Source organism: Oryctolagus cuniculus, chromosome 14 (genome assembly GCF_964237555.1).
Source record: "Oryctolagus cuniculus chromosome 14, mOryCun1.1, whole genome shotgun sequence".
NCBI lineage: Eukaryota > Metazoa > Chordata > Mammalia > Lagomorpha > Leporidae > Oryctolagus > Oryctolagus cuniculus.
In genome coordinates this window covers 11,161,270-11,187,331 of record NC_091445.1, presented here as the reverse complement: position 1 = coordinate 11,187,331, position 26,062 = coordinate 11,161,270, and the positions used below count along the sequence as shown (strand labels likewise).

Below are 26,062 nucleotides of genomic sequence, written 5' to 3'. Positions count from 1 at the left end.
GAATGGGAGAGGGAGCGGGAGATGGGAGGGTTGTAGGTGGGAGGGAAGTTATTAGGGCAGGGAAGCCACTGTAATCCAAAAGCTGTACTTTGGAAATTTATATTTATTAAATAAAAGTTAAAAAAAACTTGCACAAAATGAGATAGAAAAAAAAACTACATATATTTGAAAAAGAAGCATCTATACTAAATATTTAGATATTTTTAGGTTATAATTTCCCAAACAATATAGTATAATAACTATTTATGTAGCATTTATATCCTATTAGTCATCATTTGTAACCTAGAAATAATTTAAAGTGTATGGGAAGGTGTGCATAGGCTATACACAAGTACTATACCATTTTACTTAAAGGACGTCAGCATCTATAGATTTTGGTATCTGAAGAGGGTCCTGGAACCAATCCTTCCCAAGAACTGAGAAATGTCTGAACTTGAATGCCTCCAATATTCTGTTCAAAATGCTTCTTAGTACCAAATAGCCCCTCTTTTGGCTGATGTTACTTATTAGCCCCAAATAGCTTCTCTATTGGCTGACAAAACTCAGGAATTTGTTTCTAAAATAGCATATTCTTGGGGCATGACTATTAGTTCATATATTATCCAAACTTACTGTTAATGAGACTGGACAAATACACAATCTAAAAGAGATGTATTCAAGTTATATCTCTTATGATATCTTCTGAATATAATGAGTGGTCAAAAAATTAAAGACTATTAGAAAGAAGGAAGAATATATCCAAAATACATATAAATAATTCCTTGTTCTGTTCTTTTGCTTTGGCTTTGCATACCCACATGCATTTATATTTATTTTTAGTTGTAATACTTTTTTATTAAGTAGGAGAATATCAACATCCTGGGGTATAAATAGCTGTAGCTGAGAGCAAACAAAGACTTCTGGGTACTCTGTAGTGCAGAGCCAATACAGTTATCATAAATTTCACTTCTAACAAAAGACATCAGGGTTAACAAAATTGTTTAATTTGCTTAGGCAAGATGAACCTTGTGCCTCTGCAAATTATTTCATGAGCTTTATGTTGAATAATGCTCTAGAGAGATACTTTTTTCCACCATTTATACCCAAGTAGGAGTTAGCATGTAGTTTATTTCAAGTACATAATATATGTGAAAAAGTGCTTGCAAATTAAAGGAATTATTGTAACACAAGTCTGCCTTAAGACATACAGGCTCTCAAGTTAAACAGGAATTACATTCTTTAGCTAACAGATTTATGGAATGTAATGAAATTTTGCTACTGGGTAGTAAGAATAGACTGTGTAGTCTGTTTCAGCAGAGAATCAGAAAAAGTAAGTAGGAGACGGTGTTGAAAGAGAACAATGAAATAGGAGTTAGAAATCCTCTATGACCTTGAACTATTTGACTCCTCCCGAACTTTAGTTTCTTTCTCTGTGAAGCAGTAATCCTAGGCCCCTTTAAATTAGGATCAATTTATAGACTGTATGCAAATGTGTTTTCATGGCTTTCAAAGAACTAGCTATATTAACTAAAACATTATTATATAAGAGGTAGGGCCACCCAGTCAAGGTGCATGAAATAAGATGAGAGGACTATCCTATGATACACAGGGTAAGGTGTATCAATGAAAAAAAGACCTTGCTAAAATTCTCTGTAAACCCAGGTAAGTGTTCTGGGAACTGTCTTAGGGAAAGTGTGTGGAACAGAGCTTGTCAACCACCAAACAGGTAAATAACCCAAATCTGATGAAAATACCAATGCCAGGATCCCATCTGGTATGTGAATGTAAAGTAACGTATGAAGCCCGCAAGTGATTTTGAGGGACTTCATTGAATAATTATAGGTCTACAATAGGAGTAAGGGAATTTTTTTTCTATAAGAAGTAGCTGGTATATTTGTGCTTCTTCAGGTCACATGATGTGTCTGTCTTATTTTCTTTATTGTTTATGTACAACCCTTTAAAAAATCAGAATGGGGGCCAGTGCTGCAGTGCAGCAGGTTAAGCCACTGCCTGCAATGCCCAAATTCCTTATGTGCACCAGTTCAAGTCTTGGCTGTTCCACTTCCTATCCAGCTTACCTGATAATGTGCCTGGGAAAGCAGTGGAAGACGGCTCAAGTGCCACTCACATGGGAAACCTGGATGGAGATGCAGGCTCCTGGCTTCAGCCTGGCCCAGTCCTGGTCATTGCGGCCATCTGGAAAGTAAACCAAGATCTCTCTCTCCCTCTTAGTCTCCCCCTCTTAGCGTAACTCTGCCTTCCAAATATATAAATAAACATTTCTTTAAACACAGAGAATGCTTGTAGTTTCCCAGCCATATCAAAACAAGCCAGGGGTGGGAGGCAATCATAAATCAGGAAAGAACTCAGATCTTAATTCATAAATTAGTATAGAATACATAGATATAAAATTATTGAACTATTGTATGGGTGCTTATCTTTTTCTTAATGAAAACTTTGGACATACAAGTGTTGTCATACTCATTCTTGTAGTCCTGGTACCCAGTACATTTCTCAGAATGTTGCAGTGACTTGATAACTGTTAGATGAATGTAGAGTCTATGTTGTGACTTGTGCCCACCAAAACTCATATTGAAATGTGGTTACCAATGTAGCAGTGTTGGTAAGTGGGCCCTTTAAGATTGATTAATATCTTTCTCATGTCACTGGGTTAGTTACCACAAAAGTAAGTTGTTTTAAAACATGGTTACCCTTGTGTTTCCTTTGTTCACATGTTCTACCTGTTCTGCTGCTCTCTGGCATGAGGTCCAGAGAGCCACAAGCCAAGCATATGCCAGCACCATGCTCTTGAATTTCTAGAACTATGAGCCAGAAGAAACCTCTTTGCTTTATAAAGTGCCCAGTCTCATGTATTCTTTTATGGCAATGGGAAATGGACTCAGACAGAGGGTCTATTAAGAAAGATTAATATTAAAGTTTATCTATAGCATTGTCAAAAACTAACCAATGGTAAGAAAGAGGATGGTTTCCTAATCAAGTTCACCTATGGAAACAAGCAAAACAAAACAAAAACAAACTCTACTGGCTTATTATTAATATTTGCTGGCATTAACTATGTTAAACAGATATTGGCCAAAATTCATTTTACTTTTTTTTAAAAGAAATGTAGTCTTCATTTTGAGGACACTTTCAGGAAGATGTAGTTTCATTTATCAGATGCAATATTTAGGAAAATTTCTCTGGAGATCATGTCTGGGGATGGAAATGGGAGTATACCTTTGAGAAAACTATAAAGCTGCCTCTAAAAGAGAAAATTATTGAAGAGATATTCGATCTCTAGAGTGATGTATAAGGATACTTCAAAAGTGCACATAAAATGGAATTAAAAGATAATTTTAGGGGCCAGCATTGTGGTACAGTGGGTTAAGCCTCTACCTATGACTGTGGCATCCAATATCAGAGCACCAGGTGGAGTCCCAGATGCTCCACATCCAATCCAGCTCCCTGGTAATGCACCTAGGAAATCAGTGAAGGATGGTCCAAGTATTTGGGATCCTGACCTCCATATGTAAGACTTAGATGAAGTTCCAGGATCCTGGCTCTGGCCTGCCCCTACCCTAGCTGTTGTGACCATTTGGGGAGTGAAGGAGCAGGTGGAAGATCTCTTTCTCTCTGTCTTTCCCTCTTTCTCTGTCACTCTGGCTTTCGAATAAATAACAATAATTTTTTAAAAACCAACAATATGAACATGGTGGTGCAGTATAGCATTACAGAGAATTTATAGTCTTCTAACTGGCTCAAAATGATCTATTTTATGGAGTTCTGCCTCTTGGCCTTCTGGATATAAAGACTTGATGTCTTTGATCAAATTGAGTGCCCATCCTCTTGATCTGATTACTGCTCTGACTGCTGTCTTGACTGAGGTGCCCTTTCTCTCAGAAGAAGCCTCTTCAGTAGTTTTATAGCTCCACTACCTGGATTGCCTTTTACAGCAACTTTACTCCATCTCACAAAACATCATTTACCTGTGTGTTTGACTGCCACTCCTTGATCCAAGAGAACACAGCTTTCTGAATTGCTTCATCAGCCTTCTTGTGGCCTCCTACTTCTAGAATCAGCCACACCCATTCCTCTTGAATGTGCCACGTTTTACCTACCTGGTGGCTGTCACTCTCTGTTGAACACCTACTTGATTTGCTTAACAGAATCACTTTAGAAATTGATCATGATGAACTTGCCCTGAGCCCTATATTCTTGAAAAATAGCTACTATTAATAATATCACCCGATATACATGCATGCTTTGTGTTCCCAGAGAAGGCTTTCTGCCAAGAGCCATCCCTCTTTTTGTGACTTAGGGAAGCATTACCAAGCCTCTCCTAACTTGTTGATGTATGGCAAGGTCGTGCACAGACCCTCAGATTCTCATCATTTGTGTCTTAGTGATTAGCTGAACTGTTTGTCCTAATATGGTCAAACGTAGAACTTGGCCAACTTTCATTCAGGCTTCTCTTCCATCGCAGGGTCCTGACCTTTGCCCCACCCTTGAGTATTGGTCTGTAGAATAGTCCCTCCTAACAGCCTTTCCAGGGGAACGCAAACACAGAAAATCCATTCCTGGATCCACAGAACACTCACGCTGCATGCTCATTCCACTCCTCATAGCTATTCCCTTCTAATCTTTGTCTCCCTCTCTGTAAAAGAAGAAAAAAAATCCCTTTCTGCCTGATCTTTCATGTTTGCAGGTCTTATGTTTGACACATTCTTCCCATTGCAATTGTCTCCCTTCCTCATTTCCAATAACTCTCTTGAGTAAAATCTCTCCTTTATCTGAGTGCATATTTGCTTTTCTTTCATCATATCATTATTGCAACAAGCTTTACTACCCCCAAGATTGAATCAGATACTCCCCTGAGAGATTCCCCAATATCGCCTGGTTATCCTAATCGGAGACTGTGTCCTGGCTTCAATTCTTCACTAAAATGGCAGCTTCTGATGAAAGACTCTGGGCCTTCTTTATCTTACAGTCCTGCCCCTTTGTCGAGTTCTAGGACAGCTGACAGGTGGGTATAAGGTTTAACTATTTCAACATTTAATGGAATAGCAGCCAGCTCTCCCGCAACCACCCCGCCCATGAAGATAAACAGCTGCTTCTACCCAGTCACTTTCATGGCTGGATAAACAGAGGCAGGAGAGGGGTGGTTACTAATGGATCAGGTTCCCCCAGCTGTGTAAGAATGACGTCCCAGCCTGGAAGGAGTGATTTTGATTAGACAGAGTTCTGGCAACAAGCACTGCCACCTTCCACTGTCTCTTCTAAAACTATGTGGGAAAGCAATTTTGATTATTGTTGTAGAGGCCATCAGTTCTAGAAAAATATCCCAGAAGAAAATGGGCTTTTTTATTCCTTCTGGCTCAAAATAGTGGCTTATACACTTCTGGAGATGGAAGGAATACCAGCTTCAATTTATCAAACACATAAAATGTTAACTGCGTCATTTTATTGAAACTTTATGGCATACGTCACCAAGATATAATTTATACCACATCAGAAACACTGCTTCCTCATTGCCCACTCCAGCCAGAGATCCAGCCTAGCCTCAAGGACTACAGCAGAAACCTCTAAGTAGCCAACACTGAGCTTGGCTCCTGTTTTTAGAAATAACCTCCAGTCTGAATCAAAAAGTCTTTACTCCAAATTTTCTTTTGTTTGCTTGTTTTCCTCAGAGGTGCTCTCCCTCTTATTCAGACTCCTGGCCCAATTTCCTGAACCATTATCCATCTCCTTATCTAGTTAGACCTCCTAACTTTCTGATACCCAAACCTCTTGCCTAGGAACTGTCTCTGACCAGTCTGCTTCAATGCTTTGTGGGCTCTTAGTCAATCTCACATCTCACATCTGGGCCCTTAGACACCACCACTTACAGAAGTCTATCCCATGTAGGCACCTCCAATTTGTAGCAAGTCCTGAACCCCATGACAGTTTTGTTCCAGCTCATGCTGACACACCACAAGCAGCTCTGCTTCTCCCTGGGTGCTTGCCCTCCTATGCTCACTCTGGCTACCTTTCTTGCATGTTTGCATGCTGCTGCCCATAGTTCTAGGAATGCATCACGTAATTCACAAATGAAAGATTGAAACATTCCAACCTATTTTTAGTAACTCTAAATGCCATCAAAATAGCACATGTATACAAAACCATGTGTTGCTTAATGATGGGGATACTTTCTGAGAAATGCATAGAGGGGTGATTTCATTTTTGCGTGAACATCATAGAACTCACACAAACCTAGATGCTACAACTTAATACACACTTAGCCAAGTGCTCCTAGTCTACTCCGAGAGCAACCATTTGGGGAGTGAAACAGCAGATGGAACACCTCTCTCACTGTCTCTGCCTCTACCTCTCTATAACTCTGTCTTTCAAATGAATAAATAAATCTTTCAAAAAAATGAAAACACATTTTAAAATAAAAGAGAAAATGTATAATTAAGCTCACAGTTTTGGAGGTTGACTTCCAAGATTGGATGGCCCCATGGTTTACCCTCTGATGTAGGCAACAGATGACAATGGCAGAGTCCATGCAGAGGAAGGTCAAACGACAAGCCAGGAGGCAGCTAGAGCAGTTGGGACATCTCAGGTCTTTACAATGAATCTTCTCGTGAAAACCATGTTCCAAGAGCATGTCCACAGTGATCTGAGGATCTCCCACAGGCTCTGCTCCTAAATATCAAAATTGAGTTAAACTTCTTTCCTCTTAGGACCATTAACTTAGCACTTTGGAGTTTAAAGTCCTGCATGAATTCAGGAATCAAATCAAGCTTAATCCATGGTAGGCACTGACCATGTTCAGAGCTTACAGGACTAGAAGTTTCTTTGGATGAGTCAGTGAGTGAGTAGGGGTTGAATATGAAGACCTAGAAGATGTTACTGTACTCATAGGCTACACTAAATTTACCAAAAATTTTTTTCTCAATAATAACTTGAGGGACCAGAACTGCGGCATAGCAGGTAAACCCACTGCCTATAATGCTGGCATCCCATATGGGCACCAATTAGTGTTCCAGCTATATCACTTCAAATCCAGCTCCCTGTTAATGGTCTTGGAAAAGCAGCAAAAGATGGTCCAAGTACTTGGGTTCCTACCACCTTTGTGGGAGATGTGGATGCTAACTGCTTAATTCAGCCTGGCTCACCCCTAGCTGTTGTGGCCATCTGGGAAATGAAACAGTGGATGGAAGGCTCTCTCTCTCTCTGTAACTCTGACTTTCAAATAAATAAATAAATTTTTAGAATAATAAGTTAATGCTAGCTTACTGTAACTTTTTGCTTCATAAATGTAATTATTTTTAACTCAACTCTTTTTAAAAAAAAATCAACTCTTATAATAGCAGTTACCTCAAAACACAAATACATTGTACAACTGTAAAAATATTCTTTCTTTATATCATTATTCCATAGGCTTTTTATATTAAAATTATTTTAATTTTTTATTATAAACTAAGACACAATCACAAACATTGGCCTAGGCCTACACTGTATCAGATTTATCAATATCACTGTCATTGACCTCCACAATTTGTCCCACTGGAAGTTTTTCAGGGACAATAACATGCATGGATTTGTGTCATCTCCTACGATAACACCTTCTCTAGACATCTCCTTAAGAAGCTGCCTGAGACTATTTCACAGTTAACTTTTTTTTCATAAGTAGAAGGAGTACACTCTAAAATAGTGACAAAAAGCACAAAACAAAAAATACATAAACTGATTAATCATAAATCATAGTCACTTATTGCCATTGTGAGATAAATCTACTGTGCATAATTGTGTGTGTTATCCTTTCATATCACTGGCAGTACAGTGGTTTTGTTTATACCAGCATCCCCACCAACACATGATATGATAACTTCTATTACATCAATAGATGACAAGAATTTTTCAGATCTATTATAATCCTATAGGACCACCATCCTGTATGTGATCCATCATTGAACAAACTATTGTCACATGACTCATGACTAGGTTTAAAAGTTGAGGGAGAGGGTCTGGCATTGTGGCGTGGTATGTTCCTGTGGTGCTAGCATCCCATATGGGTGCTGGTTCATGTCCCGACTGCTACTCTCCCAATCCAGCTCTCTGCTATGGACTGGGATAGTAGTAGAAGATGTCCCAAGTGTTTGGGCTCTTGCACCTGAATGGGAGATCCAGGAGAGGCTCCCGGCTGCTGACTTCAGATAAGCCCAGCTCCGGCCATTGTGGCCATTTAGGGAGTGATCCAGCAGATGGAAGACTTTCTCTCTGTCTCTCCCTCTCTCTGTAACTCTACTCTCAAATAAATAAATAAATAATCTTTTAAAAAAGTTGATGGAGAGTATAGTCAGGAAGAGATGGGGCTGGGGGGAGAAGAGTAAATTTATAGTGGAGAAATCTGTCAAACTCTACCAGACAGATGGTCAAGTTCAGCACCAACAATGATAAGCTATGTTGGAAGCATATGGATATCATGTGATGATAATGCCCCTTTATCTTAGTCTGTTTTGTGTTGGTATAACACAAATCCCTAAGACTGGGTAAGTCATAAAGAAAAGGGGTTTATTTTGGCTCATGTTTCTAGGGGCGTGGAAGTCTAAGAGTGGCTCCACCAGCTTCTAGTAAAGGGTCTTGTGCAGTGTCTGTTCAGGGTGGAGAAGAGGAAAGGGAAGTGGGTGCATGCAGGAAGGAAGCACCTGTGTGAGAGACTGAGGGGATGGCAGGATGGCTTTACAACCTACTCTTGCAGCAACTAATCCAATCCCACAAGACCTCTCTCTGAAAAGATCTAATCACCTCTTAAAGCCCTCACTTCCTCTCAATAGTGTGACATTGGGAATCAAGAGTCAACATGAGTTTTGGTGGGTACAAACCAATTTTGAACCATGGTACACCTAAAAACACCATAACCCCCAAATGATCACAAGAAAAACACCAGAAAAAAATCCAAGAGCAAACCATCTTACAAAATACTTGACTAGAACTCCTCACAACTGCCAAGATTATGAACATGAAGAGAGGTCTAAGCAATGTTAGCAGCCATAAGGGGGCCTAAGGTGACAAAACAAGCATAATGTGGTACTCTAGGTAGCTTTCTACTTAGGGTAGGTACAGAAACAGGACATTAAAAGCGTAAGAATAGGAAAGAAATAGAAATAAAGTATGGACTTCAGTTGATAATAGTGTACTAGTGTATGTCCTTTAGTTGTAAGGAATGTACCATACTAGATGTCTGTAGCAGAGGAAACGGTGTGGGCTATACGGATTATCTTCCCAAGTTTACTATATACCTAAAATGTTCTAACAAATAAAGCTTATTTTCAAAAATGGAAACAAGGGCCCGGCGACGTGGCTCACTTGGCTAATCCTCCACCTCCAACTGCGGTGCTGGCATCCCATATGGGCACTAGGTTCTAGTCCCGGTTGCTCTTCCTCCAGTCCAGCAGTCTGCTGTGGTCCAGGAAGGCAGTGGAGGACGGCCCAAGTGCTTGGGCCCTGCACCTGCATGGGAGACCAGGAGGAAGCACCTGGCTCCTGGCTTCAGATTGGCGTAGGGCCGGCTGCGGCAGCCATTGGGGGGTGAACCAACGGAAGGAAGACCTTTCTCTCTGTCTCTCTCTCTCACTGTCTGTAACTCTGTCTGTCAAATAAATAAATAAATAAAAATCTAAAAAAAAAAAAAGGAAAAGAACATAATTCAATTAGATGACTAAAAATAGTGGTCAATGTATCTGAATACTTAAAATGAAAAGCTGTAGTTCTTGGATCATCCTCAACATTCTTTGTCCCAGTGGCAACCATTTTTAGCTCCTTGAATTGCTTGTCATGGATTTACTATATTTTTGTTGTTATTTTTATTTTAATTTTTAATTAATTTTTAACAGATTCAATGTGTTTTGTAGATACAATTCTAAGAACATAATGATAGTTCCTTCCTGCCTACCTTCCTTTCCTCCTCCCTCATACCCTTTTTCCTTCTCCCTTATTTTTTAAGTCTTGAGGTAACATATTTTTAAATTACATTACAGTAAAAAGGCTTAATGCTTCACCGAATAAGAAGTTTAACAAGTAAAAAGCAGAAAGATCCTAGTTTAGTGGGAATATATACAACAGCTATAAACAATAATTGAATGGAAAAATGACAATTTCACCCATATACAGTAAATTTTAAAGTAATCACAGATCATTAAAACTATAGTAGTATAACATTCTTACTCTTGGTTTGACAAAGGTATAAGGCAAAGTTTTACAAAACTACATTTGCAGCAATACTGATATACACAGACATTTCTCTCTTTTTGTTTTTAAATTTTTAGCTCCTACATGTAAGGGAGAATTTACTATATTTCTAAGTAATATGCATTTATGGCAACTTTTTTTCATTTATGCATTGTGGGCATTATTCACTGACTTCCTCTGTGGGAAGATGAGGATTTAGCTCTCTTACACAATATGCCTTCTACTCATGTCCCATTATATTTGCTACAACTTTTTGTTAATCCATAGTTAGTGTTCAATTTACTGTAATTATGTAATCTTGTTCTCTGTTGAGCTAAATTGGGTTCTGATTAATTTTCCTTAATGATGCACTGTTTGCCTTTGCTGAAATTAATAACTGCTTCTTTTTTATTTGCTTGGTTCTCTATGTACATATTGCTAAAACACTAAAAGCTACATAGCAAAACCCTCTTCATATTCTTTTTCAGAATAACAGACATCAGAAAATCTATAAATTTCGTTTAGTTCTGGCACACGCCTTATGCAGACTTCCATTGTTTTCCTCTACCCTGGATCCATGCCTTGGCTATCATTCCAAAACGTGTCTTTTTCATTTATTAACATGACGTTCTCTAATAACTTTTTTCCTTCTTTCCAGTTTTTAAAATTTATTTTTATCAATATTGTACATGAACCTAATTTCAAAATAATACTTTTATAGTTATGTTAGGAAAAATCATAGTCTCTTTCCTTGGTTCCCAAAGAAAATTAGGTTCTAGGCAGAAGTTCATGTTCTATATATTTTCTTGTGGTGCAATTCCAGGAACACAATAGTGAGGTAAAATAAGAAAGGAAAAGAGAGGGAACAACTAACAGAGTATGTATTTCCTAGCTGGTCTCAGCTTTCTGGGGAGTGTAGCATTGCTTGGTCATGTGGGATATCTTGTAGAGGTCATAAAAAAATAGAAAAATATCTAAGAGTTCGCGTCTCCCCATGGTCCAAGTTTACTCCACTGAACACAACTTCCCAACATTTCCAACCTATAATGTCCAACCTGTCCAAGTAGCTGCTGGGAAAGCCTGAGCCCAAGAACGCAGTGGTGAAATCCAAGATTTAAACCACCACACACATAGACAGGGAGTAGGTCTATGCTAATGGAAGTCTTCATCTTCTTACCAACAAATTGCATCCTTGTTAAGTCTGAGGTGCATGGGTGCTGAATGGGTTCAGAGGCCTCTTGTGCTTAACTAGCAACAGAGACGAGCTGAGGAGAAGAGACAAGCGACTCTAGGACATGGGTAAGGAACTTCTGAGTTTCTCCTTCAAACAGTGTAACGAAGCAGGAATAGATACAGCATCAGTCCTGCCCAAAGCATTAGGCAGATCCCACAATAGCTTGATCCTTGCCATGGGGCTCAACAAAACTTCCTCTGATGATGATCAAAACAGCTTTTCTGTGGTTTATGAAAGCACTTGGTGCTAGAAGAGGTAACAAGAAAATCATCAATAGAATTTAGCAATTTATGATTAATTCTATGTGTCACCTTGGTAGAACTAAGGAAAGCCCAGATAGCTGGTAAAACATTGTTATTCCTGGATACGCCTTTGAGAATGTTTATGGATGAGATCAGCATTTGCATCTGTAGACTGAGTAAAGAAGATTGCTCTTATCAGTGTAGTTGAGCATCAGCTAATCCACTGAGAGTCTGCAAAGAACAAAAAGGTATAGAAAGAGCAATTTTGCTCTCCTGCTTAAGCTAGGACATCATTTTTTCCTGCTCTAGACATGGTATTTATGTTTCTCAGATCTTCAGACTTGAGACTTACCATCTCAACACACTTCTAACCTCCACTCCTTAGTGCTTAGACATTCATATTCTTACTGGGATTTGTTTTATCAGCTCTCCAGGTTTGGGTCCTCCAGACTCAAACTGGAACCTAAAATACAGCTCTTCTGATTCCTTGGATTTCAGGTTTGGATTGGAGCTACATCACCAGCCTCCACAATTACATGAACTAACTCATCATTTTATTTATGTGTATATTTCTATATACATATTCATATACAAAATTTATATGTATACATATTTATACATGCATATATATACATAGTCATGTATAAAATTTACTGGAAAATGGCATGCCATGTTACACCAGCAGCAGTCTCATATGCCTCATGTTTATCATGAGGTTGCATGACTAACATAGACATCCAGGTTTTTGTAAGCATACCTTGTGGTGTTTACACTATGACAAACTTGCCTCACGCTGCATTTCTCAGGATGCATCCCTGTTGTTAAGTGATTTATCAATGGGTATATACTCCCATTTTTCATTGGTTCTGCTACCTTGGCGGATCCTGACTACTATACAAGCTATCACTAGTCAAAAGAAAGTAGAAGTAATTATATCAGTTTCAGAAAAAAACGACTTCAGAGCAATGGAAGTTATCAGAAGCATTATATAACAGTGAAAGAGTCAATTTCCCAAAGGGATATAACAATTCTTAATGTGTATGTACCTAGCAACAAAGCATTAAAATGTGTGAGGACAAAACTAATAAAAGTATATAAGAAATAAATGAATATGCTATTATCACTGGAAACTTCAACACCACTGTATCAAACATAGATCTAGCAGGCTAAAATGTAAATATTGACATGGTTGATCTCAACAACATCATAAATCAACTGTGCTACTTCATCCCACACCAGCAGAATGCACATTCTTCTCAAGTTCAGATGGGTTGTTCATCAAAATAGACCATATCCCAGACCATAGAACATATCTTTACAAACTTAAAAGAATAGATGTCATATTATGTCTCCTGTCAGATCAAAATGGAGTTAAGCTAGAAACAAGTAACAGAAAAATAGAGGGAAAATCCATAACTATTTAAAGATTAAACAATATACTTTAAAATAACACATGGGTCAAATAGGAAACCTCAAGAGAGATTTTAAAATATTTAGAACCAGATGAAAATGAAAATATAACTTATCCAATACCATGTACTGTAGTGAAAACAGTGCTTAGAAGGGCTTTTATAGCAATGAATGCATAGATTAGAAAAGAATATGAACCTAAAATGAACAATCTAAGTTTTCACCCTAGGTAACTAAAAAAAAAAAAAAAAGAGAGAGAGAGAGAGAGAGAGAGAAAGTTAAATCCAGAGTAATCTAAAAAAAATCAAAATTAGAGCAGAAATGAATAAAATCAAATCAGTAGGCCAATAGAATCAATAAAATCAAAAGCTGAGTTTTTGAAAAGTTTAGTAAAATTGATAAGCCTCTAGAAAGGTTAACCCAGAAAAAAGAAAGGAAACAAATTAAAGGGGACATTATTACAGATCCCAAGGACATTAAAAGGATAACAAAGGAACTCTATTAACAACTGTATGCCCACAAATTTTGTAACAGCAACAGTTTGAGTGTGTCCACTCAGGCTTCATGTATTCAAATTTAATCCCCATTTTGAGGTATTAAGAGAGTGGGAACTTAATCTGACTATGATGTTTACAAGTGGGGGCTTTGGAAAGTGATTAGGATTAGATAAAATCATCAGTATAGAGCCCCCCTGACTGATCACTGGTGGATGTATGAAAAGGAGAGAGACCAGAAGAGACACACACATGATCACTACCTCAACATGTGATGTCCTGCACTGATTCAAGATTCTGCCAACAAGAAGGCCATCACTAGATATGGGCATTTGAATCTCCAGAATTTTGAGCTAAATAAACCTCTTTGCTTTATAAAGTTACCAAGCCTCCAACATTTTTGCTATAGTAATACAAAGTAGACAGACAATAATGTAGATTAATGGGCCAAAGATACATGTTTTAAAAACATAGTCTTTCAGGGCTGGTGTTGTGGAGTAGCAGGTTAAGCCATCCTTGTGATACCAGCATCCCATATGAGTGTCAAATCAAGTCCCAGCTGCTCTGCTTCCCATCCAGCTCACTGCTAATGCTACTGGGAAAGCAACAAAGATGCTCTAAGTTCTTGGGCCTCTGCCATCCACATGGGAGACCTGGACAGAGTTCTAGGTTCCTGGCTTTGTTTTGGCCTAGCCCCAACTGTTGCAACCATTTGGGGAGTGAATCAACAGATGGAAACTCAGCCTCTTTCTCTCTTCTCTCTCTCTCTGTCCCTCCCCTTCCTCTCCCTCCGTTACTCTGTCTTTCAAATAAATAAAATATCTTTAAAAATACAATCTTTCAAAACATACACAAAGGCTGGCACCGTGGCTCACTAGGCTAATCCTCCACCTGCAGAGCTGGCACCTCGGATTCTAATCCCGGTTGGGGTGCCGGATTCTGTCCCGGTTGCTCCTCTTCCAGTCCAGCTCTCTGCTGTGGCCCAGGAAGGCAGTGGAGGATGGCCCAGGTCCTTGGGCCCTGCACCCGCATGGGAGACCAGGAGGAAGCGCCTGGCTCCTGGCTTCAGATTGGCGCTGTGTGCCAGCTGCAGCACACTGGCCATAGTGGCCACTTGGGGGGTGAATCAACGGAAAAAAAGGAAGACCTCTCTCTCTCTCTCTCTCTCTCTCTCTCTCTCACTGTCTAACTCTGCCTGTCCAAAAAAAAAAAAAAAAATACACAGAAGAAATATATGATCTGAATAAGTCTATATCTATTAATGAAATAGAATCAATAATTATTTTCCAAAATAAAAAGTCACAGTAGATTCACTGGTGAGTTATTCCAAACACTTAAAAATAAGTCACACCTATCCTCCATAATCTGTTTCAGAAGATCAAAGCAGAAAAAATTCTAACTCATTCCATGAAGCCAGAATTTTTGTAATGCCAAAACCAGAAAAAGATGTTACAAGAAAACTACAGATTAATATCTCTTTGGAACACAGATTCAAATCTCCTCCACAAAGTATTATCATATAAAATCCAACAATGTATACAAAGAATTATACAACATGACCAAATGGGATTTAGCCTAAGTATACAAGGCTAGTTCAACACTCAACAAGTAACTCACATAATTGTGGGGTAATAAATATGGTCTTTATCCCTGATTCCTGGAACAAAATCCTGAAAAATCCTTGCAATCTCTGAAGCAATAGGAATGTCCTTTGTTACTCATAAGAAGAACCTTTTTATCACCTCTAAGTTCATTCCAATGAGGTGATTTATGGTGGAGCCCCAAGATAGCCTTAGGGTGGGAATGATAATCAGAAAGACCAAGTGATTAGAGAGTTGAGATTCTTACACTACACAGGAAAAAAGCTAGATGACCTTGGATTTGGTGGTAATTCTTTACATATACCATCAAGGGCATGGTCAATGAAAGGCTACTGAAAAGAAGGCAACTGATTAATATTAAGAAGTATATTAATGGAATAAACATATTCCAGTAGACATAAGGAATGTGTAGATGTATAGATGAAGAGCAAAGGATTGTTCAAGGTTGCTCCAAATGGCTAAGACAAAACAGACCGTTTGTACACCATCCAATTCAAACTAACTTACATCATAAGAGTAATTGCTCTGTTCAGCCACTCTTCACACAAGTCTTAGTAAGTGTTTCTCTTGAGTATCCTGCAGGCAATTTGTTCTCAGTAGCTGTTTTTGATATCAGATATCAGACAGACTGCAGCAGTATTCTAGTCTTTGTGTCAAGTAACTCTTGTTTTACCTGATAACAGGCCCAAAGGATGTGAGTCATGATGCTGACAATTTTATTACAGTATATTATTGTAATTCTTTTGCTTTCTTGTTTGTTCTGATGGTTTATCTCTTATTGTACCTAATTTATAAATTAAACTTTATCATGGGCTTCTATGCATATATAGGGAAAAAAGCAGCACATATAGAGTTTGGCTCAATGCACAGCTTCAGTTATCCAGTGGGGTCTATAAACATATATCCTGTGGATAAGGGAGGATTTGGAGGGGCAATAAAAATGCTTTGTATGATACTACAATGGCTAATGTTGGCATTAAAAATTCTTTCAAATCCACATAATGTGCAATTCTTTTGTTTTTTCTTCCCCTAAAGTTGAAATAAAAGTATTCATACAAAGATCTACTAGCATGGGTGCATACAAACAGTGACTTTTTTTAGAGGATAAACTCTAAAGGTTAAAAAGGAGATTGTGGGGGATGAAAAAGATATAGACTTTAATCGAGAACATGGCAAATGATTAGATTGGATGTTATTTTATTTGCAGTATCCTATCTCTGCTTAAATCCTGAGATGTGGAAATAAATATACTATTGGTTATAAAATATGTTAGTTTATCCAAAGTGTATTTTTCTCCTTTTCCCATCTATGATGATTGACAAAGGGTATTTAACGAAATAGGTTTCATCCTTTCTTCCATACCTTGGTAAATGAACCTGCTGAAATGCTAACACCTAACTGTTCTATTTTGAACTTCCTGTAATCATTAGCAAAAAGAATTTTAATTCCTAGAGGCAGTAACTCTTCAACAGTTTATTGGACTTCACCAGAGAGAAAACACTTCTAAGGCTATGGCTCATTAGTTCTGTGCTCTCAACTATTGAATTTAAACATTTATCTAGAAACTAGATAAATGACAGAGAGCAGAAAAAGTTTTAAAAAACTTAAAGTGGAAAATTTAACATGTCTGTGATTAACTTTCATTATCTTGATGTTATTAGTGAAAGAAATGACTAATGAGTGATGAATGAGATTTGTATACTTTGTTTTTAAGATCATATACTCAGAATAATTTTCTGTAGTCAGATTTAAGATGATCATGCATCTAGATTCTCAAAATATATTCTTGATATCTCTCTTCCATTCAACCACTTAAAAACTATCAATTTGTTGATTACATAATGAGGTTGCTTGGTTAAAATAAGAAGAAAAAAGAAAAGCAGGGTGTAAGCAGTAAAACAAGTGGTAACTCCTCAGAACTCTGAATATAGGCCTACCATATGACCCAGCCATTCCACTCCTGGGAATACGATCTAGTGTAGGATGTTGAATATTGGGAACAGAGTTGAGGAATTAGCATTTGACTCAAAAGAAGACAAGAGAGACACTGAGATGGAATCAGTACTGGCATCACTAGAAACCTACACCCAGAGTTTGACTGGAGGGTTAACCTATTCTCCACTGAGGAAGGATTAGAATTACTACTTGAACAATACATTATGCTACATTTAGTTTATCATAATATTCTTGCTTAAGTTAATTCATTGGTTAACCTTTGGTTAATTTTATATCATGGCAACTTTTTTTAATTCCCTTCCCTTTCCCTTTCTTCTTTTTTTTTTTTTAAGATATATTTGAAAGTCAGAGTTACACAAAAAGAAGCAGAGACAGAAAGAGAGAGAGAGAGAGAGAGAGAGAGAGAGAGAGAGAGAGAGGTCTTCCATCTGCTGGTTCACTCCCCAGTTGGCCGCAATGGCTGGAGCTGCACTGATCCGAAGCCAAGAGGCAGGAGCTTCTTCCTGGTTTCCCATGAGGGTGCAGGGGCCCAAGGACTTGGGCCATCCTCCACTGCTTTCCTAGGCCATTACAGAGAGCTGGATAGGAAGTAGAGCAGCCGGGACTTGAACCGGGGTCCATATGGGATGCTGGCATTGCAGGCAGTGGCTTAACCTGCTACGCCACAGTGCCAGCCCTCAACTTCTTTTGCAGTTATTACCAAATCCCAATAAAAGAACCCATGAGAGAGAGGCATTTGGCATAGTAGTTAAGACATCTTGGGATGCCTTCATCCCACATCAGAATGCTTGGAAGTCCTGGCTCTGTTTCTGATCCAGCTTCCTGCTAATGTCACTCTGAGAGGCAGCAGGTGATGGCACAAGTAACTGGATTCCTGCTACCCACAAGGGAACATGGACTGAGTTCAAGGCCCCTGGCTTCAGCCTGAGCCAGCCCTGGATTTGTGGGCATTTGAGGAGTGAAACAGCAGATGAAAGATCCCTCTCTTCCTGGTTTTCAAATGAATTATTAAAAAAAAAAAACTCACAGATATTTTTAACCTGAATCTACCAGATCCAACTTACAAGTGCCATCAAGGTTCTTGTGCTCTATGATAGCAATCTTACAACGTGTTTTCTAAATAAAGTCTGTTTCTGATTTAAATGTCCATCAAGCTGGTACTGATCATGTTCTTTGTTTTCTGTATTTACACCTTAATACCTGGGGCTTTTCTGACATTGCCTCTCCCAGCATGTGCAGTTCCTAGAGCTAGCAGACAACTCTGTAGACTCTTCCTTCATGAACAAACCAAGCAATCCAGAGTTCACACCCTAACCATTTACTTTGGCTTTCACAGTGTGAGCTAATTTTCACCTGCCCTAATCACCCAAGATCAGGAATCAGACAATTAGAGACGGAGCCTATGTATGCCCTAGAGCACAGTGAAATTGGCCCAAAATTGTGCAGCAGCAAGTTAAGCCCTGCTTGGGATTCCAGCATTCCATATCAGAGAACTGGTTTAAGCCCCAGCTCCCTGCTAATGTGCCTGAGAACGCAGTGAAATTTAGGGAGTGAACCACCAGATGGAAGATCTCTTTCTCCTTCTGTCTCTCCCTTTCTCTGTCACTCTGACTCCCAAGTAAAAATAAATAAATAAATAATGAATATTTTTAAGAAAGCAAGCAAGCCAAACTGGGTGATCTTGAGCTGCTTGTACTTCCTCACCTCTTGTGTCCTATTTTTAGGGAATTTGTGAGCCTAAACGTCTTCCTTCATGACAGTCTTTGCCTTGTTTGTGCATCTTTCCACAATTAACTGAACACCACCTACCCTTTCAACAACTTCTACTTGTAATTGTGGTGCCTTAACTTGTAGCACATTTTAATAGTTAACTCATTTTATATTATTATCATTCTGGAAAGGATCACATAAAGAACTTTCCAAAGCTGATCCAGGCTATCATTTAATTTTTAAATTTTGCAGTGGAAACTTTTGTCTAATACAATGCCTGTCTCCAAATTGGTATAACACTATAGGACTTTTGTAAAATGTTCAAATGATAGACCACAGAATTGTCATGTAAACATGGCTATAAGTGGACATGAGATTTCTGTTTCTGAGAAAACAGAGTCCACTTACTTATCCCTATTTCTCCCAAGGTGTGCAAGTAGAAGCCCTGAATACTACAAATAAAACAAACAGAAGACTCTGACAGGTGGAGAGAAAAGGGCAGACTGATTATAAACCACAGAGCTTGAGGCATGATACAGTGGTTAAGGTCCTGGATTTTCTCCTTGCTGCATATGTTCCAAACTTAATAAAATGAAAAACTGGAAGTGCCAATGGGCACAAGCAGACACACAATTTCCCCAACATCTCAGGAAAAGGATAGCCTGGTAAGACTAAATATTTGTATAAGAGGGTGGAAACTTAATCTTATTATATAATAACAACTCCAGCTAATCATCACAAAATCTATTGTCTCTCAACTCTACCAGCAAAGGCCAAGTGGGGAGCCTACATTTCCAAATTTGTCATGTTGTAACAAAGATCACAAACACCCCTTCCCAGATGGCACCTGAAAAGGAAAGTAGAGACAGCCAGCTGTCATCTCATTAGCTGGCAACAACCACACCCACATTGTTGGTGGAGACAACATGGAAAACCTGAACTTGCATTGACACTTGCCAGCAAAGAAGTGTCCTCCTCCTCGCTAGAGTTGTACCAGAGGAAGCTCACTGGACAGCCAAACCTCACCATCAGTGATGATGGAGCGATTATCACAAGGGTCAGTAGAGGACACAGAGGGAGCTAAAACTCCCACCTCTGTCCAGCAGTAACAAGGCATCTCCACTCAGAGGTGTTGTTATAGGCTCAGCAGAGAACTTGGCCTGCTGCCTCCACCTGGCAATAATGAGGTGATGCTGCCATTTCCCATGCCAGGGTGTGTGAGTAACAAAGAGGAGTGGGATGAGAAGAGGGAAGGGGAGGAGGAGGAGGAGATGGAGAAATTGCCAGGTGAAATAGAAAGCTTGAGTCTATAGCATAATATAAATCTCCAGGTTTCAATCTGAAAATCAATTATTCCAAGGACAACACAGAAGATCTTAGACTGAATGAAAAAGGATTATTACTAGATGTCAATCAATACCAAGATGTTCAAAATGTTAGAATTATCTGATAAAGATTTTAAGGTAGGTGAACGTAAGAATTTTCTGAGTGAAAATGAAAATATAACACATCATATTTGAGCGACACAGCTAAAGCAGTGCAATGAGGGAAGCTTATAGCAGTAAATGCATAACTTAAAAAAAAGTGCCAAATCAATAATACAAGCTCCCACTTCAAGAAACTAGAAAAAAAGAGAAAAATAGAAAACTTTCCAGTTGCAAAGACAGTATAAACAATAATAAAAGTAGAATAAAATTCCTTGGTTGCTATGATCTGAATTTTATTTTTGGTGTACCCCAAAGCCCCAGGTTTTAAAGGCTTGTTTCCCAAAGTCTTGTGATAATGGTACTAAAAAGGGTGGAAACTTAATCTGATTATGTTGGTTAGACATGAGACCTTTGGGAAATTATTAGATTGAATTAGGTTATTAAAGTGAATCCCCCATGACTGAATGTGATTGCTTTATAGGGAGCAACAGAACCACACACTGTCCCTCTTGCCACATGATATTTCTTATCACCTTGGGACTGTGCCAGCAAGAATGCCAGTACCAGATGCCAAACCAGTGAGGCTGCCCAATCTTGTACTGTGAGGCTCCCAAATTATGAGCTAAAGTAAGCCTCCTTCCTTCATGAATAGCTTGTCTAGGTATTTCATTGGAGTTATAAAAAGCTGACTAATACACTAATGAATATTGACTTAAAAAAACCTTTATTTAGAGTATTAGTAAATAGAACTCAACAATATATATATAAAAGCATTATACACCATGACCTAGTGGGTTTGATCAACCTAGTGGGTTTTATCTATAGATGCAAGAATGTTTCAATATTTAAAAATCAATAATAATCAAACATTAACTAGGCTAAAGAAGGAAATAACAAGATCATATGAAGCAGTGCAAAACAGGCATTTGACAAAAGTCAACACCCATTAATGATGAAAAAGTTTCAGAAAAGTAGGAATAGGAGGGAACTTTCTCAGCTTGATGAAAAACATCTACCAAAATACCCTTATATCTCACATACTAAACAGTCAAAGAATGAATGTTTTTCCTTAAGATTAGGAACAAGGTAGGCTGTCTAATTTTACCATTCATATGCAATAAATTAAAATTAAAAATTCTGGCTTAAAATTCTTGCAAGTACATAAGGCAAGAAAAGTTACACATATAGGAAAGGAAAAAAAAATAAAATGTCCCTATTTAGAAATTCCAAAGAATCTATTAAAAAATCCTAGAACTAATAAGCAAGTTCATCAAAGTTTTAGGATACATTATAGAAACACAAAAAATTGCTTGTACTTCTATATAATAACAATGAACACCTACACAACAAAATTAAAACCACAATACTACCTTTATAATCACTCAAAAAATGAAATGTTGAAGCGAAAGTCTAAGAAAATACACAATTTCTTTTAACAAAATTTCTTGTAGACTTAAGTAATAAAAGATTAATTAAAGAAATAAAAGCATTTCTAAATAAGTGGAGAATACATACTGTGTTTGCAGATTGGAAGATTCAACATAGCAAGGATGTCAATTTTCCCCAAATTTGTATCTGAGTTTAATGCAATTCCTATCAAGATCGTGGTGAAACTTTTTGTGGCCATAGACAGATTATTCTAAAATGTACACAGAAGATCAAAGAAATTAGAAAGCTGAAATAGTTTTGAAAAAGAAATAGCATGAGAGGAATTAGTCTACCTGATTCCAGACTTGTTATCTTACAGCAACAATAACCAGTTCTATGTGCTATTGGGGAGGGGACAATTACATAAATCAGTGGAGCAGAACATGGGCCATAGAAATAAACACATAGGTCCAAAAGAAATTCAATGGAAGAAAAGTGTCCTGTTAAACAAATTGTGCTGAACCTGTTGGACACTATAGTTCCAAAAAACAAACAAACAAACAAAAAAGAACTTCAAGGTATGTCTCACATCTTATACCAAAAATAATTCAAAATAGATAACAAAATTGAATGTAAAATATAAAACTATAAAGTTTTTAGAAAAGAATAGGAGAGGCCGGCGCCGTGGCTTACTAGGCTAATCCTCCACCTTGCGGCGCCGGCACACCGGGTTCTAGTCCCAGTCGGGCGGGGTGCCGGATTCTGCCCCGGTTGCCCCTCTTCCAGGCCAGCTCTCTGCTGTGGCCAGGGAGTGCAGTGGAGGATGGTCCAAGTGCTTGGGCCCTGCAACCCATGGGAGACCAGGAGAAGCACCTGGCTCCTGCCATTGGATCAGCACAGTGCGCCGGCCACAGCGGCCATTGGAGGATGAACCAATGGCAAAAGGAAGACCTTTCTCCCTGTCTCTCTCTCACTGTCCACTCTGCCTGTCAAATAAAAAAAAAAAAAAAAAAAAGAATAGGAGAAAGTCTCTGAGATCCAGGGGCTGGGTAAAGAATACTTGACACTGAAAGAATGATCGATGAAAGGGAAAAATTCTGATAAACTGATTTGTTCAAAATTTAAAATTTTGGGTTAGCAAAGTTCCTGTTAATAGGATGAGAAGAGAAGAAACAGAATGGAAAGAAATATTTGAAATCATGTATCTTACAAAGGACTATATTCAAAATATGCAAAGAAATTTCAAAATTCACAGTAAAAAAGGCAAAGAATCCAATAAGAGCATAAGATGGACAAAAGTCTTCAAAAGACATTTCACAGAAGATGGGATACAGATGGCAGACAAAACTGTTAAAAAGTGACTCAACATTATTAGCTGTTACGTTAAAAAGAAACACAATGAAGTAACACTGAACACCTATTAGAATAAAAAGGAACCACTGACACACATACATACTTAAAGGAATGGCCACAGCTTTGTGCTAAGTGAAAAAATGAAGCCGATGCCAACATGTTACTTGTTATATGACTTCCTTTTACAGCATTTTCAAAAGGGAAAACTATAAAAATGGAGAACAAACTAGTGGTTGCTAGGGTTCCAGGAGGGCATGGGGTAGAAAGAAAGTGAGGGTGGCTGCAAAAGGGCAAGATGGGGGATCCTTGTGGCTATGAAACTGCTCTGCATCTCGACTGTGTCAATGTCACTGATTGTGACTTTGTACAATGTTGTACTCTACTGTGGTGGTAAGATGTTACCATTGGAGGAAACTGAGTCCAATGAGTCTCTGCATTATCTCTTAACAACTATCTGTGAGTATACAGGTATAAACAAAAGGTTTACTTTTAAAAGGATTTTAAAATGAGGCGAGAATCAGAAATTTACCAAGCAACCACAAATGTGACAAAATTGAAGGGCTTCTGCCACACACTCTGGGCAACTGGATTGTTCTTCATGTGGGATCAAATTCTAGAGATTTCAGAAGCATCATTTTTTGATAATTTGGCAGATGGTAATCATTAGTCCCAATGTCTACAAATAAACAAAAAAGTGACAAACAGGACATCTCTGGCAAGGATGAGGAGGGAGCAATAGAAGAGGAGAAAAAAGTGAAACTTCCAAAAACAAAGGAAACCCCAGGGGCAACATTCACATCTATACTAATGCGTCTATAAAGTACAACCAGTTCCCAGATCACGCAAAATTAACTGATTCTCATCTTTTTGTGAATTAAAAATGTTTTCCTGAGAGAAATAAGGATGGAAACTAATTCCTCGGTTGATAAGCACTCTTTCTCCAATATATAGATTACTTAGCTCAATATGAGTTCTCTGGAATGAGATCCCATCTGAACCCTCTGAGAGTTAACTTGACTGCAATGTCATCTGATTTTCTCAGAGGCAACTTATTTTACAGTTATAAACATAGAAACCAAACTTTGCTGATAGTTGGGAATCCTACCTCTTTCCCATCTTTTTTGGGCAGAGCTAACCACCTGGAACAAAGTAGTGCTATCTGTAGCACAATGGGGAAATCTGTGGCTTTTTCTCCAGTTACTGCTGCTGTCTCTCTGTATTTCACATTATTATTTTTTTTTTAGTTTTATTTGACAGATAGTTAGACAGTGAGAGAAAGAGACAGAGAGAAAGGTCTTCCTTCCTTCCTTCCTTCCCATATGGCCGCTACAACTGGAGCTACGCTGATCCGAAGCCAGGAGCCAGGTGCTTCCTCCTGGTCTCCCATGCGGGTGCAGGGACCCAAGCACTTGGGCCACAGCAGAGAGCTGGACTGGAAGAGGAACTACCGGAACTAGAAGCTGGTGCCCATATGGGATGCCGGTGCTGCAGGCATATGATTAACCAAGTGAGCCATGGCGCCAGCCCCTATTTCACATTATTCAATATCCACTTCACTGATATATCACTGGAGTTCTAATATAATAGTAATAGCTAATTCTCAATGAGTACTCACTATGCATCAGACACATTCCAGGCACTATAAACAGAGAGAGAGAGAGAAAGAGTTGGAGACAGAGAGCCCCCATCCATTTGTTCACCCCCCAAAATGTCCTAACCCTGTGATTAGGTTGGGCTGAAGCTGGAAGCCAGAGACTCAATCTAGGTTTTCCACATGCATGGCAGGAACTCAAGTACATGAGCTATCACTGCTGCCTCTCAGGGTCTGCATTAGGAGGAACGTGGAGTCAGGAGCCAGAGATGGGTGTTGAACCCATTCATTTTGATAAGAGATGTAGGCATTTTAACCAGCATCTCAACCACTAAACTAAACATTCATCCATAAGCACTTTATGTATAAAATATTTATATATTTATTAACTCCTTATTTAGTCCCATTTAGTATTCATTAACACTGAACATTTGTTAACTGTTGATAAATTAGCATTTATTAACTGCCTAACAACCTTAAGGATTAGATTGCTTTAATTTTACAGATGAATTACAGAAAGGGAAATTAATTTAACCTATGTGACACCTGTGCTACTAAACAGAGAGTCCTGGAAACAAATACAAGGGGTTTTTATATTGGAGCTTATGCTGTGAGCACAGTTAACCACTGTGTTTTTTTTGCCTTTCATTAAATGGTATTAGATTATGACGTCTGTGACAGTACTCTGAAACCTGTGATACAATTGTGAACTGAAAATGATCACTTGGACTAGTGAGATGGCATTGGTACATGCCACCTTGATGGGATTGTATTGGGATCCCCTGGCATGATTCTAACTCCACCATTTGGGGCAAGCCTGATTGAACATGTCCCAAATTGTACATCTCCTCCCTCTCTTATTCCCACTCTTATATTTAACAGGGATCATTTTTCAGTTAAAATTTAAACACTTAAGAATAATTGTGTGTTAATCACAGAGTTCAACCAATAGTACTAGAACAAAACAAAGAGAAAATACTAAAATGGATAAAGTATTACATTGTACATCAATAGTCAGGACAAGGGCTGATCAAGTCACTGTTTCTCATAGTGTCCATTTCATTTCAACAAGTTTCCCCTTTGGTGCTCAGTTAGTTGTCGCTGATCAGGGAGAACATATGATATTTGTCCCTTTGGACAAATGACCAGATTTCGTTGTTTTTGACTGCTGTATAGTATTCTATAGAGTACATGTCCCATAATTTCCTTATCCAGTCTACTGTTGATGGGCATTTGGGTTGGTTCCAGGTCTTAGCTATTGTGAATTGAGCTGCAATAAACATTAATGTGCAGACAGCTTGTTTGTTTGCCAATTTCATTTCCTTTGGGTAAATTCCAAGGAGTGGTATGGTTGGGTTGAATGGCAGGGTTATATTCAGGTTTCTGAGGAATCTCCAGACTGACTTCCATAGTGGCTTAACCAGTTTGCATTCCCACCAACAGTGGGTTAGTGTCCCTTTTTCCCAACATCCTCACCAGCATCTG

The 26,062-nt window shown here is 38.5% G+C and overlaps 1 long non-coding RNA gene and 1 other non-coding gene across 6 annotated transcripts in view; one reads left to right on the top strand and one right to left on the bottom strand.

The window, feature by feature from the left end:
* Window positions 1-26,062, bottom strand: part of LOC103349541 (uncharacterized) — a 156,291-nt gene that overhangs the window by 78,086 nt on the left and 52,143 nt on the right. For all 5 annotated transcript variants that reach the window (XR_007922678.2, XR_011381867.1, XR_011381866.1 and 2 more), the window contains exon 5: window positions 6,440-6,663. This is a non-coding gene — a long non-coding RNA (uncharacterized lncRNA). The remainder of the gene's footprint in view (window positions 1-6,439; window positions 6,664-26,062) is intronic.
* On the top strand, window positions 23,540-23,666 carry LOC127492884 (U11 spliceosomal RNA). Its single transcript, XR_007922712.1, has one exon. It is a non-coding gene; the product is annotated as a U11 spliceosomal RNA (small nuclear RNA).